Source organism: Coturnix japonica, chromosome 10 (genome assembly GCF_001577835.2).
Source record: "Coturnix japonica isolate 7356 chromosome 10, Coturnix japonica 2.1, whole genome shotgun sequence".
NCBI classification, from domain to species: domain Eukaryota; kingdom Metazoa; phylum Chordata; class Aves; order Galliformes; family Phasianidae; genus Coturnix; species Coturnix japonica.
This window is the reverse complement of record NC_029525.1, coordinates 4,873,424-4,889,206: the sequence shown is the minus strand read 5'-3', so window position 1 is coordinate 4,889,206 and position 15,783 is coordinate 4,873,424.

The following is a 15,783-nucleotide window of genomic DNA, read 5'->3' as shown; positions in this document are numbered from 1 at the left end:
TGCATATTTTCCCTTGTCCACTCATGTACTTAGGCCATCATAAAAAGCAACAAAGCTGGTCAGGCAGGACTTGCCCTTGGTGAAGCCATTTCTGGTTGTCTCATGTCAGGTCCCTCAATTCCATGTGCCTTTGCATAGCTTACAGGGAGGATCTCCTCCATGATCTTCCCTGGCACTGATGTGAGGCTCATGGGCCGGTAGTTCCCTGGGGCATTCTTCCTACTCTCCTTAAGAATGGGTGCTATACTGCCTCCTTTCCAGTCACTGGGAACTTCACTTGAATGCCATGACTTTTCAAATATCATCAAGAGTCTCATCAGTTGGCTGATAAACAGAAAATAAAAAACTTTAAGAGTTTTCACTTGAAGAGCCATTAAAAAAAATATCATTATTATTAGTGTAATGGAAATGGAAGCAGTGCTGTCAAGATAAGAGGTGATGCAGTAACATCAGGGTGTGAGAAAATGATCTTTGCAGTGGTAGTCTGATCATACATAAAAGAAATTGCTTTCACCAAGGTCAGAGGAAGCTTCACAAAAATCAGATGACTTAATTAGAATATGTAAAAGAAGCTGACTTACATGGATGAGATACTGAAAGAATATGCTACACTTAGGATAGCACATAAAAAGAGAGGTGCTAATTGCAGGCTTGGATGATAGATAAGAAGAGTATTGTCTGTGGGGGGAAACTGAATTTGTGTTTGTTATTTGCTGAGACTAAGGGCATGAAGGAAAACAGGGCAGAACAATGAACAGGACTGTACAGGCTTTTACTGGGAAAAGGAGATTCCTTGGAAAAATAACTAGAAAAAATATTTCAGGACACAGAAATGAATAGAGCCATGAAAGACTGATAAGGGAGGGCACCATTTCAAGAAGAAAATCATGCTGGCAATGATAAAAACAGTTGAGAACAGAGCAGTGGTTCTGATGTTTGACTACCAGAATGAAAAGTCTCAAAATAGAAAGCAACTGTCCAGCAGTGTCATAGGAGGAATGCAGTTTGGTCTAATAGCTTAAACATAAGAGAGGAATAAAGGTTTGGGGTGATATTTCTACATCCCTATATTTTTATATACATCTTCCTTAGTATGCTTAGCACCTACAATGTGCTGCTGCAAATACTGTAGCATCATCCTTTCTTCCATAGTGTTTGTACTAGTATTTTTCCTATACACAAAAATACGAAAAGAAAGAAAAACACTTTAAGTCATTAAATGAACAGGCATGCAGTCATTTTAAGTTATTAAGATCTCTTAACATACTGCATTTCTCAGTACAACATCCATTCTCAGGCAAGAGAAGAGGTCAATTTCCTGTTTTAGAGTTGGGGCAAAATGACCTATAAGAGTTTTTCACCTACTAGATTAATGACAACTGAACTTCTATGTTACTGTTTCATTGAATTCAAGATCTTAAAGTAAAGCTCTGCATGATCTCACATATTTCTCAGTTAAATCTAGAGCTCATGTTCACTCCAATAGATACATACTTCAAATATATTTTATATACTACCGAATATCCTAACGCTAACCAGAATATTATCATGAAACAAAAAAATAAACTGATACAGCTTGGCAGATGAAATTAAGTATCTGTATTTGAAATACTACTCTTAATCTAAGTTTGTCATGCATACTTCCCTTGGTAAGCAGGAATGAGTCTGTTTTAGACTCAAAATAATTTCTAGTGCTGTTTCTAAAACTGAAATACTTTTGAAGTTAAACTCTGTTTAAAAGGTTCGCAGTCTTACTTACTTACTGTTAAAAGTCCATGAAAGAAAGTTACAGCTAACATGGTACATTTCCTAGATGCTGCACCCGAGATAGTACTTCTTCCTGCCAAAGTCATTTAAATACATCTCTGAGGTCAGATTTAAATGAACTCACTGTAATAACTTGCTTTCATAACATTCTAAACATACTCTCTCCGCTTATTGTGATTTTTCTTTTACAACACATTTTACTGTATTTTATTTCAGATTACATAATCTGCCATTTATACTGCATTGTACATTATTACATTACTACATTGTTTTAATGTCCTTGAGATCTACAATTAGAGAGCAGTTAACTTTCTCAAGTCCGTTATGCAGTAGGGCTTAAATGTACAGCAAAACTTGGCTGCAATAAAATTCAACCTTTGGGATGGGTGCCAAAAGGTGGCAGCAAGCTGATGTACCACTGCACCATACTGCAGCAATTTTCTACGTCTCACCACAGAACCAGGAATGCATGCTGAATGAATAAGTAGCATTCCAACTCCAGCATTTACAGAAATGCTGCCTGGCTTCCTAACAAATCTGATATGATGAACAACCCCATGGATTTCAGTCAAATAAAACTCTAGCAATTATGTTTCTTAAAGGTCGAAGAGGGAATAACTTTATCTTTTTGGAATAACAAAGGTCTGCTGTATTGGCAGAAAAGATCTGTTCACCCTCTTGTTAAGGCATGAAGTAAGAAAGGAATCACCAGAACAGAGGACTAGTGCTCCTGCTGTAGAGGACAGATTGAGGTTATTATGCCAAGGTGTTGTACAAAGATATAATTATCCAAAAACACAAAAAAAATTAAGCCTAGTAAATAAATAATGAAGAGTATGTGGGAATTTCTTGTCCAAAATATCATGTTTATTTGTAGCTTTCTGCAGTAGTCCTGAGCAACCTAGAACTCATATAACATATATCTCAAGTAGAATATGAATAACAAATTCTGACTCTATTATTATGAGTAATTTGGGGAATGGAAGGGGGTTCAGGAAGACATAAATTGTTCCTGAGTTACACAATAAAAATAAAAGACACTTTATTTCTGATCAGTTACTCCATCTGAGTGAAAGACAGATCAAGACAGAAATTTATACTTTCATTGTGCTGATTCACAGGAGTCCCAGGTGGATTCCTGGAGCTTTTTCAGACCCTACCAGAATAAGCAAACGTATCTGTTCGTTTCTATTTTAAGGCATCTTCAAATATTTAAGTGTTTTCATGAGAAACTTGCCTGTCTTGGGGCAGTATATGGACTTCTTGCAGGGTTAATAAGAAAACAAAATAAAACTTCTCCTGAAGGTATTATGTCTAATGCTGACATTCATTGTGTAAGGTGCTAAGTACCTTAAGTGTCATGGTATCTTCAGGGCAAGTATTTAATAATGCTTATGATAAATGCAAACATGCACTCCTTTTTGTGCAATAAACAGGCTCTGCTCTACTCACAGCCTTCATCCCTCCATCAATTTACAGAATTTTAAATGTTTCCACTAAAGTCCACAACAGATTATAAATTACACAGAAATTACTAGATGATCTTATTGGTCTTTCCAACCTTAAAGATCCTATGATGTTATGATTCTACTTTTTCTTACAGTGCTGTTTGTTTAGTGCTGACTGAAGCCTTCCTTAGTGATGCTTTATGAAAAAGTACATGCTAGTACATTACTTATACATGTACATATTACATGTATATTTCATTTTTCTTTAAGCTTATGTAAAAAGTTGACAGTGCCAACTTATTAACTTTTATCTGACATAGACACAAGAGATATATTTTTGTTGGCTTAAGTTCTTAAAATCCTTTGCTTGAAGAAAGATCTCAAGATCTGTAATTATCACTGTACAACTTTGCTCAATTCCTGCATGAAAAAAAGACAGACTTCATTCTGCTCCTTATGCTCGGGCTATGAATGGACTTTTTCCTGCTTGTGCCAACAACTGAACACCTACTTGTTTCTGCTGATTCTGAAAAAAGTACTTGGAGAAAGTCAGAACAGCAGACCAGCTTAATTTGTGTGCTAAACTCAATCTTTCATTGAAATTCTCCAATCTGAGGTCCCAGGCACTAACAGAACATCAGAATTTTGGTTCTGCAAAATTAAGCTGCTCTTCTGTTTTCTCCCCCTAAAAAGAACCCAACGTTATTCCTATAATAGGAGGATAATAGTTGTCCATTAGCCAATGTTTGTATAGTGCCATAAAGATGAAGAACTTGTAGCATTTTCATCACCATATGTTTTCATCCATTTCGTTAGCTGCAGCATGGAGAACAATATCAATAGACTGTACAGTATCTAAGGGCTCCGGGCTTCAGCAAATAAAACATCCAGCTCTGAAAAGTGAAGGAAGACCTCCTACAAAAAAAAGATGCAGATACATGACAGTTCCTAGAAACAGTTTATTTCACCACTGGCATAATATTTATTCCTGGCTGATCAGGGCTAATTATTTCTCACTTATTAGTGAAATTACTGAGTTTGATTTGAATTACACTGAGTATATGGCTCATTTGTTAAGTTCCAAAGTTTAGTTTCTTTTTCAATTCACTGATTTGGTGCTCAGAGATACGATTTAGCAGAGGGTTGTCAGAGTTTGGGTACTATGGTTAGGCTGTGGATGGACTTGATGATCTTGGAGGTCTTTTCCAACCTGGGTGATACTATGATTCTGTGATTTTTATTAAGATGTACTGCAGCAGGGACTCTGCTACAGAACATGTATTGCCAAGAAAGAAAATATTTCTTTCTATGAACCAAAGAAACAAAAATGAATTTACAGTATGCTGACATTGACTGCATCCATCAGATGACATGCTGGTAATGATAACCATTATTTTACCTATTGTTAGGAAAAGCACATTACAGTTTTACTTACATCCACTCTAAGTATTAAAGTAATGTAAATTTTAACAGTGAACAAATCCTGATCCATCTGTTAAGTTCTCTGATTACTACACTACAGGAGAACACATCCGGTAGAAAATTGCCCTTTCTCATCAAACTGCTGTTTTCTGAATATACAAGTTATAGAGACAATGTCTAGAAACCATCAAATATGTCCACCTTTTATAATAACCATTACATTCTCTCAACAAAAATGGCTCTTAAACATACCAGCAGCGCAAGAATTTCAGGAGCATGTATTTTGCTGTAATGTAGTCTCTCCTTTGAACATGTCTAGTTTTATCATCACTAAACTTTAATTGCAGATCAGCATAATTGGAACTTGAATTGTATTTCAAATTCTTTAGGTATCACATGTAGCTACCTAGAGACACTACAATTTACAGTTTGCTTCACTGGCACTTTTCTAAATGCCACAGCATCTTTTTCTATACTACCATGGACTCCCCCCTCCCTGTAGGTCATGATTGCTGTCCGGTACTAAAGACCTCACGTTTCCTCTTTCCTAGGGCAGTTTGCATAGTCTATCCTATTATCATCCATTTTACAACAATGAGGTTTGCTGAGACAAAATTATATATAAAAGGATACTTAAAGTCAATACATAATGGAATTTAAATGAAAACTTAAAATAAATTAATTAGCATTCTTATTACTTTCCAGAGATCAATTATTTCATAAATAGTGCTGGAGGAATGGATTTGAATTTTAACTGAAAAGGACAGAGGTGAAATAATACAGAAACACTTTAGAAATAAACTAAGAAAAAACAGCTTCCTATGCATCACTCAAGGTTTATTAAGTAAATGCATGTCTGTATACATTATGTGAAAGGACAGATATTAAACTCTAAAAACACATGTAGTTCTCTGCCAATGGTTTTAAGTGAGTCTGAATACAGCATCAGTTATTTTGTAGCATATTAGGATTATCATCAGATGTCTTTCCAAATCCACTTAAAAATGTTCCTGTTTGCCTCTAATCCAAATTACTGTAGTCACTGCAGATTTCATGCAGCTAGGCAAAGATAATTCTGCTTGATCAGTTCGACTTTAGACTGTAATGACACAAATGATTTAGTCTCACTTACTTTTATTTGCCTTCTCTGCTCCATCTGCAGCCCAAAACACCACTACTGTGTGTGAAGCAGCAGCCTGGGGAACAACCATTTCACAAGTCTGCATAGAAGGACTAGAGCATCCTATTAAAAATAAATGTTATTGCTTCAGCTGTGAAAAAGCCCGGCCCTGCCAGTTCTTACCTACATGAATAGAATCATAGAATCACCAAGGTTGGAAAAGACCTAAAAGATCATCCAGTCCAACCATTCACCTATTACCAATAGCTCCCAAATAGTATCGCTAGAAGTAAAACTGAAGGCTCTAGAATTGCTCAGTGGGTTTAGGATTAACTACCTATCTGGGGACTGAAGTCTCAAACCTAGTGTTTTCAAATCTTGAAAGACTATCTTTTCATCCAAAACCACAATTATGACAACTATTTTGAAGAAATACAATGGCTGCTCCTCTGCATAGAAAATGCCTGTATATCACTGGCTACAGACAAGAAATGAAACACTAGAAAAATCCACTACGTTATACCCCAAACTGCTTGTTTATGCTCATAGTGGCACTAAAATAAGTGTTTATGTCTTATCACTGTTGTGTAGGTCTGCAGATCTGCATCAAACTTGATCATACTGCACAACGTATGAGAATGCTGTTTCCAGTTCTGGGCGAGCCTGATGTACCACAACTGTACAATAGGAAAAAAAAGCATATCTTATTTGTTCAGGACAAGCCTGATCTGAGATTTTTTTCTTTACTTTTTCACTTTTTGTTTAAACTTACATGAATATAAGTTCTTTCCTTAAAATTATTTATCAGTGAAAACCAGTCGTGATGCAGAGGAGTTGGCTGAATAACCCTGTAAAGAGACTTTTTAACAAGACCTGTTAAAAACTGTCTGTTTTTTCATGTCTGCAGAGAGCACTAAGGTTTCAGTGGATTTATGGAAACAGCCCTAGAGTAACTGATTAAAGAGAGTCAACATGGCAGAGTATATATTAGAAAAGCTAGTATATTATGAGCAAGCAAAACAGATAGCTGTATATGTCTAAAATGTATTTCAAACTGATCTACTAAGAAATGAATCTTTTTGTGGAATTAGAACAAAAGTTTGACTAGCAAGAAAATTATAGGTCACACAAAAGCAGCGTAATAGAGCACCAATGTGTAAACCACATGAAAAAAGATATATTCCAGAAGTAACAGCAGCGTGCACTGCAGGCATCTAACTCCCCTCTTACTATGAGATCAAAGACTGTACTGAGGAAATACATAATTAGCACTATCTTCTAAAAGAAAATAGAGCAAATGAAACAGAACAGTGGGAAAAGAAGTATGGTAGCTCTTGTCCACTTTAAAAGATTAAGGGCAACAAAAGTGTTCCCATTCCAAAGCAACAGAATCTGTTTCTTTAGGATAGAGACAAAGCTGTATGGGAGATTCCACAACCTTCCTCTTGCTCTCTGAAAGAATTAAAGGACTCTTTCCAATTGAATGTAAAGGTGTTTCCACAATAACAGTAATTGATGCTCTGCAATTAGCTGGGCTGAATCCACTGATCAATTCAATGCATCTTAACTGGAGAAATAATGACAAAAGAAAAGCCCAGTCTGCACAGTGCTTTGCATCTTAAATCAACAACTACAGTAGCAGTGGATCCCTTCTAAAACTACATGCAGCAGAGCCAGGGTCCTTCCCACGCATACCTACTTTAAGAAGGCTTCAGTTTAATACTGCTAAATTATCTGATAGTCTATTCTGTCACTATACTTGATAGCATTTTTCCCACAGGTGGAAGACTCTAAGAATAGTCTCAGCTAAAGATGGTGGCAGTGAAACTGGATTATGGGACTGAGTCAAAAGCTGTCAGATTTTTCTCCCATGATCTCTATCTATTAGGTCTACAATGTCTGACAGATAGAGGACTTTAGAACTAATTACTGGACCTGCACCTTCCGCTTCCTGAAGCTAACAGCCAACCCCAATCGGTTATGTCCTTAATACATCTGTGTGTATTTGCCACAGAGATAAATTAATGATGACACATTTCACATCAGGCTATATCTGACCCTGTGACACTGCACAAGAATTCATTAGGAAAAATGAGCATCAGAATTCATTAGATGGCCTGAAAAGTCTAACGTTGTTCTTTTGAAATTGTTATGGTTTCAAAACAAAACCCAAACCCCCAAACAGTTTTAGTGCAGAGCAAGCATGTGTGCACAACTGTAAATAACTGGAGTTATACCTGGGCACAGATGTGTCAAGCCCAGATGAAGAGGCTGGCCCAAAAGCACCTCTTTTCCATACATACACATAAGCAGATGAGATTTGTCTGTTCACTTTTTAGCCATGTTTATATAAGAGGACATATTCTAATGTCTCTCTGGATTTCATTTGATAACTATGTATCAGATGATTATTGGAATTCACATACATCTCCTTCTCATCTCCTTCTAGTATTTTTCTGAAGGTTCTTCCTAGGTGACAAAACCTGATTATTCTTAGGGCCACTATGTCATGGTTTCTTAGAACAGTCAACAACAGCAATAATGGTATTATTTCAGATGTACCTGCTGGTTGTAATTATTTGACTATTTCCTTGCCTTTCTAACGAAGAAACAAAAATTTGTTTTATTTTAAATCAGAGAAGGTTGGAAACAGGGTAATAAGATGTGACAGGTTACAGCAAAAAGCAACTCTTGAGACTTCTTTTATTTCCCCTTGCCAAACTTGAAGATATCATGAATTCAAATCCTCTGTGCTAGTCATAGAATTTTAATTAGCTAAACTAAAATTACTGGCACTTCTTACCACTGTTCTTATTTGTTTCTTAAACTACTAGATTTAACACCACCAAAATAGATTGCAGATTGCAAAAGGTCACCACCTGTATGTTAACACTTCCACTTCTGCCTACACGTGAGCATTCTGTGAAGCTTGATTATAATTAATCAGTAATCTAGTCTCTTGTTTCTCACTGCCAAGTGATAAATTAACTATTAGCTACAATCACAGATGGAATATTAATTTCTACAGTGCCCTAGGGGTACTTCTGTATGTAGTACAAGATGCCTCATGAATGGATCTGATTCAAAGCTTTGGTAGAACTATGAAACAAAGCAGAGCAAATCTAGTCAGGATCAGCTGCATCTACATTAAAACCAAAGATACCCGCATCAGCAATTTTAGTAAGCAGCGCTGAGATACATAAGAACTTAAATTTAGATATTACATGAAAGAATGAATTCCTTTCAGATGCACAGAATTAAACACATTTGTTTACAAAGCATTAGTATTACCTAGAGGTTTGTGAAAAACACTTTGATTTTCAAGGTTGAAATATGTTCTCCAAGGACATCACTGTATGTATGTTGTGCAATGAGGAAGGAAGGTTCTAGTAGGGAAATAATTCCTTTTTCCCTGGTTGCTCTGCAGTACACACTGAAGCATCTCTCTACACTCAAGAGCAGCAGATGGATCCAGAGGTTCAGCCTCTGGTTATGCCTGTTTCTCAGCTCCGTATTTGCCACAGGCTTCATTTTGCAGCATCTCTCAGCTTTCTAGTGCATGAAAATGACCTTTGCACAGGTGCAGAAATGATATTCAACTGTCCTCTTTCCCTATAGTTTTTTTCATGGTTTCTCTGCATTTTTCTAGCCTTTGAATGTTGTACAAGACATAGAAGGTATTCTTTTTTTAATACTGGGGGGAGGAAGTTCCATGAAATATTAACAATTTTGTGGTACTTGGAAGTAGCAAAATACACTTAGGATGCATTACATTGCAAAATTTCAGTATAATAGAACACACGATTCTGATTTAGTAGCACTGAAAGCATATTAAATCTTGAAAGGGGAAACTCAGTTCTCTATCAGTTTTTCAAATTCTGTGGAAAACTGAATGCAGCATGAGCTCCTAGCTGGACTATAAGGGAATGCAGCCTCTTTGTAAAGTCCTAGCCTGTGTTTTGGTAGCTTACTGCAACCCAGCACAAAGTTATCCAATCAAGGCACCTGGTCATCTGACTACAGATTGTTTGAGTCCTGAGCCTATCAGCAGTCCAGAATGGCATTTACAGCACTAAAAATGCAGCACAAGGAAATGCTTGCCAGAAATAGGATGGAAATCCCTGAGAAAGAAACAGTTACTTCAAACTTCTAAAAGAATATTACTAATTATTGTGAAGCTTTCCCTCCATAGAATTGTAAATTCCTTTTACATTTTGCAATCAATCACTGCAGCATACATAACATAATTTCAAGCTTTAATTATAAAAGAATAGGCAATGTACTTTGAGAACAGTGTAAAGATGCAGCCAATTTAGACATTTCAAGCAAAACTCATATTTTAATTTCACCTTCTGTTGTTGCATTTTAACATCTTAAGCATCCTGCATTACAGGAGGTTATCACTTATTGCACGGCAAGTTTCAGAGAGCTGCTGTTCTCTGCAGACTTAACTGTTCTGTCTCTGGCACAATCTGATATGAAATAGCAGAGCAGATGAGAAGCCTAGCAACAAATGGTGGCAGGGGAAAGCAGCTACCAGCACTGACTGCCAGACCTACGCAACTGAGCAGTAATGCCCAGAAGGGAAAGAACAGCATCACTTGACAGCTTATACCTACACTACTACACAGAAGTACTTCTATATCAGAATGTATTGTATGGAGCTCCCCCTACAGAAATGTGAATAGCTTCTTTGTACTAAGTGACAAACCTCATAAGCTACTGCAAATCCATTTACAGTCATTTAGGTACCTGGAGATTTAAATCTCAGCAGTAAATGTTCTGTACATTGAAGGATCAGGACCTCATAACTGTAACAGAAGGGGGTAATTAGTAAGGTAAAAGGTTAGATAAAGCCTATTTAAAATTCTACTCAAGTATCTTTTTCAAAATGTCATTGTTGTATTGTGTTAGAAAAATTGGGTCCATCCAGGCTGAAGTTTTCTGAGATGTGAAGTGTTTTTACAGTTGTGTGACCAATGCAAAGAATGACATTTGCAAAAAGTCTTGCTTCAACAAGTGGTGAATACTCTACCCAGATTTTTACCCATGAAATTGCAATACCAAGGATAGCAATTTTATTATTTGAGAACTGAGCTGTTTTACTTGTTTTTCTCACTCAATATCCTTACTGCCAGAACAGAAGATTTCAAAGCTTTGTTTCTTTTCTGATGCTACATAAAGAACAAAAGGCATTCAGCACTCACTGAAATCCTTGCCAACTTCCCTAACATGCCACTTCTCTTTGGGAAGTGATGAATTTGAGTGGAGTGGCAGAGACAACTGTTGAAGCATTATGGATTCTATTTATCTTTGGCTGGAAGACCAGGTCAGATTCAAGTACCAATTTCATGGAAGTCTTTAAGTCTGAGAAAGAAAGCTTACCTGATGTCAAGTGCTCTGCAAATTGTAGTGATTACAATAACAGACCACTCAGCTGTTTGGAAAATAATGAAATATCTTTATGAGTGGTTCAAAATGAAGGGCACAAAAGAACTTAAAGGGTGAAGCAAAATCCTGTGAACAGATTGTTCATCCTTTGGGATAGAAGAGAATGTTACCTTTAAATGTATCACACACAGGGTATAAAACAAAGTATGCAATTAGCCTGCCATTAAAAGATTCTTTAAAAAAAAAAATAAATGTGACTGACTATCTAGGCTGCCTCTGGCTTGAGAAGAGTTTTCAGTGAAGGTGGAGAGAACATTTCTCAGAAATCCACAGGCAAAGTTCAAGTTAAATCCTTGACGGAACAGAGACTTTCTATACTTAAAATGTAGGCATTAACACTGTTGCTTCAAAGGTACTACTTGAAGCCAGGAAGTCAGAAGCCATTAGCTGCCTGGGTTCTGATGCATAAGTCTTCTTATCCCATCAGATTCTAACAGCTTGTAGAGCAGAAGGCAGCCATGGGGATCTAATCTAGCTGGAGTTGTTGAATACTGGAAAATTAGGCTTGCTCAGAAAAAGCAGAATGACAAAATGCTGGTTTACTCCAGATCTCGGATGATTCTGGTAAGAAAAAGAAGGGGATGAATATTTATTAAAATCTCTGATTATCTTCAAAAGTGCATCCCACTTTTATGTGCCTTCTGCAGCTATACAGTGGATTCCATATGATTCAAGGAAAAAATACCACCACGTCAGTTGCTGAGAGGTTAAGCCCCAGTAGATGAATAACTTCTGAGCACTGTTCCCCTGCTATCAACAGTATGCCTGAGGGCTGAGGAAGCATTCATTTCCCTTTAGACCTCCATGAAGACAGTGAATGTTTATTTCATTTTTGCCAAGTCATTATAGGGAAAGCAACCACTTGAAACACTGGAGACTGTGAATCCTGCACTCCACAGTGTGGTAAAGCTGAAATACTGTCATTATGAAAATAGACATAAATACAAATATTAGAACAGAAATTGTAGATCATGTTGGCATAAGTTTTTGGTAGTCCATAATATGCTTTTCATACCTTTTTAGAGCACATCTTGGACAGTTTTTGTATGCATGCCCTAGTTACTTCAGCAAAGTACAAGGGAGAATACCTTGCTGGCTCTTATTGTGCTTTGCTAGAAATGGGAATGTTGAGAATTCTTATGATCTGGTAAAATTCTAACTATCAGAGATTTTCAGCCTAATTCCTGTGCCTGGGTTTGGAGTTGTTCTTTCCTTTTCTTTTATTCTATGTTTCAGACTTTAATGAGTCTGTCTGTAACTGAAGATATGGAAGTTTGCATGGATAGAGTTTCTCTATTAGTTATTGACAAGCTAAGTAGGCATCAGTGCAGTTTAGAACAAGAAGAAAGCTGAAAATGCACTGTTGAGCAATTCCAAAAAGCACTAATGCAGCTTCAGCCATTCTCCTTGGTAAAAGTACTCTGTGGTTGAACAAGATGCAGTGTCAGGGTTAATTAGGTCAGCAGTTGGTATCAACACAATATTTGTTGAAGGCAGCAATTTACCTGATGCAGCATGTTAATTCAGTAATGGCATCATATGTAAAAAATCACATATAACAGTTCTGTAGGATAAAGGGCTTTAATCCTGCAGTGCGAGGTTGCTGTACTTCTGTGTAAGAGAAGGTTATAGCTGGACATGAGTATGGAAAACAGCTACACACAGGAAATGCCATGCTCCGTAACTGCTTATTGCTTATTTGTTTCATACTGTCTATCAAAGGATTAGGATGTATCTTGAGGAATGTTAATGAAGCTTTAGAGATACATGTATAAACTTTTATGAGAACAAGATTTTCCCCTACATTTCATTTCATTTGTGGCTAGACAATACCTTGCTTGAATGATCATTACATATCCTAGGCTAGGCTCTTGGATAATACTTTCAGTAATTAATGCTTTTCCTTTCAAAATGAATTAATTGACAGATCACTAGAACATCTTACCTGAGACATCCAATCAGTACTCTTTGGATCATAGCCTATTTTGTGTTTATCTGTGTATATTCCATTCAGTATTCTGCCTCTCTCATCACTAAACATGCAGTAAGCAGATATTAAAGCAAAAATCTAAATGGCAATATAAGTATTGCTAACATTTTTCAGTGTTTTGCTTCTTTGGTCATAAATAGATTAAGTTTTCTTCAGCTGATACTCTGGCCAACATGTATGTAAGCTCTGGTACAGGCTTAGAACAAGTCATGTCTTGTCTACGGTTACTTTTATACATGGCAGAAATTGCAATAGTGATAGCTGGCAGAATATGACATTTAAAGAATACCTTCATGACCTGAGGTTGACTCTAACTGTAAAACAGTAATACTGCATAGACCTTTTCTTGGCGCCCTCAGTCAATTTTGGAAGGCACTTTGTATCCTGTGAGGAAAACTATTTGAGACCATCATTTGTAGCCTATCATGGCATGGCTATAATCCGTTTCTATGCTATTTGACACCTCTCTTTCAGATTCAAGCCCTCAACAGCCACATAGTATTTTTCCTGCATTTAATTCTTCATCTTTATTTGCTACAGTAACAACAGTCAACTGGGGGCAAAAAAAAACCCACCCAAATTATGTCTGTGGTGGAAAAGCCCATTAACCAAGATTTCATTGGGCTGAGTATTTCAGAGACACCTGCCACAAAGTGCTTAAAAACTTTCCAGCTTACGCAGGTTCATATGCTGTATCCTGTCTTCAGAGAGATTCAGGGTCAGGCTGGACCAGGCTGGACCAGGCTCTGAGCTGTAGGTATCCCTGTTGGTTGCAGGGGAGTTGAACTAGACGACTTTTAAGGGTCCCTGCCAACTCAAATGATTCTTTTCATATTTACAGAGGTAAAAAATTCTTTGCATTCATTTATAAAAGTAGTTATTCTTACCACCAGGGTTCAAACCAGCAAGAAAGTTAAGAGCAAAATTAAAGTGAGTAGTAAAATAAAAATATTTTTTCCAGTTAAGTAAATGTAGGCTGATCATTGTAGATTTACCTATTATTCCAAGTTTTCAGAAAAAGCTTTCTGCGTTATTGATTAAGTCCAGTCTTTCCCATCCTATCTCTATGCCAATACGAGGTTATACTGGCTGTGCCACATTTTTGCAGTCTTACAATAACTCTTTTCCTCTGTCAGGTGAATAGAAGATATTTAACTGCCAGCTCTATTCAGATAGTTCAGTCTTACAAGCATTGACTGCCTGTGGCTGTCTTTGTCAATGCCTACCTCAAAGGGATCCTAAACTCTTTGCTGGCTTGTAGGCAGATTGTGCCAGAATATGGAAATTTTGGGAAAGTTTTGATTACCAGTGTACTCATCTGATGTTTCCCAACCTGTGATGTTATTTACCAATACCGCATCAGGCTATTACATTGCCTTAAGTACTAGATTAATTTAATTAGGATTATCATTACACAGATATAAACATGAAATACTGTGGAGTAATTACTGACAAAACAGCTACTTCAGAACCTCTGTATGGCATTTTGCTTGACTACTGTTATTGCAAACTTTTACCAAAATGTTAACTACTATCATAAAGATACACACTAAAGTTTATATCACTCAAGTTTCTTAATATTAACCAGCATCTGTTTCTTTCCACTACAACTGCTATAGCTTTGTCAATCACAAAGATTCCAAAATTATTTAAAGATGTCATACTGTCCTCAGATGTTTAAAGTACTTATTCACAGTTTTTCCATTCTTACAGCCAGCTGAGATTCTCACACACCAACAGCTGGAATGTTAACCAACCCATGAAATATAACATGGTTCCCAATATCAAAAGGTGTTATCAAATCCTAGTTCAATGCTGGCTGAATAATAAGGAACAACAAAATCAGTTTCCCTCCTTCCAGTCCGTAGGAAGCAAATCACAGATGACTATGGGTCCTTATCACATCAGAATGTAAAATGTCTTCGTACATTTGCTTATGAAGCAAAACATTCCTACAGCAAAATGACAGCAAGATATTTGTATGACAGAAAGTGCATTGGTTAACAGTTTGTTCTTTTCATGGATGTTAATGTACAAAGCAGGAACAACAGTAGGATAGTAACGTGGATAAACCATTGGGCAACTATTCTGGGGACCTCAGTGCTCCTGGTTCAGTCATCAAGCAGGGCAAATGATTCTAGCCAAGTCATTTCAGCATCTCTCTGTAGCACAGGACCATCAAATTGACTTTCTTTGCTTTGACACTTCATGATAAGATGTTCAAAAGCTAAATTTCACCTAGTACTTATGTGCTGAATACTAAGCAGGGGCAAATATCAGTGGAAATACATGCTCTGAAGATAATAAATTATCAGTGTACAGAGGCGTAACAGAAGAGCTAAAAACCCTAAGGTGTTCTCTTTCCAAATACTGAAAACAGCAAGTATCTCAACACACAATTTTAGTGTCACTTCACCTTGATAATTCTGTGATTCACTGAAAGCCCTAAGAAAAACCCTTTATTATAATTTTTAAAAGACTTAAAAACACACTACTGCTTCTACTGTGGTATTTCCAGAGCAAGTCTTCCAACATGAAAGCCTTCATAATATTGGAATAAATAATGCAATGCAATTCAGTATTTA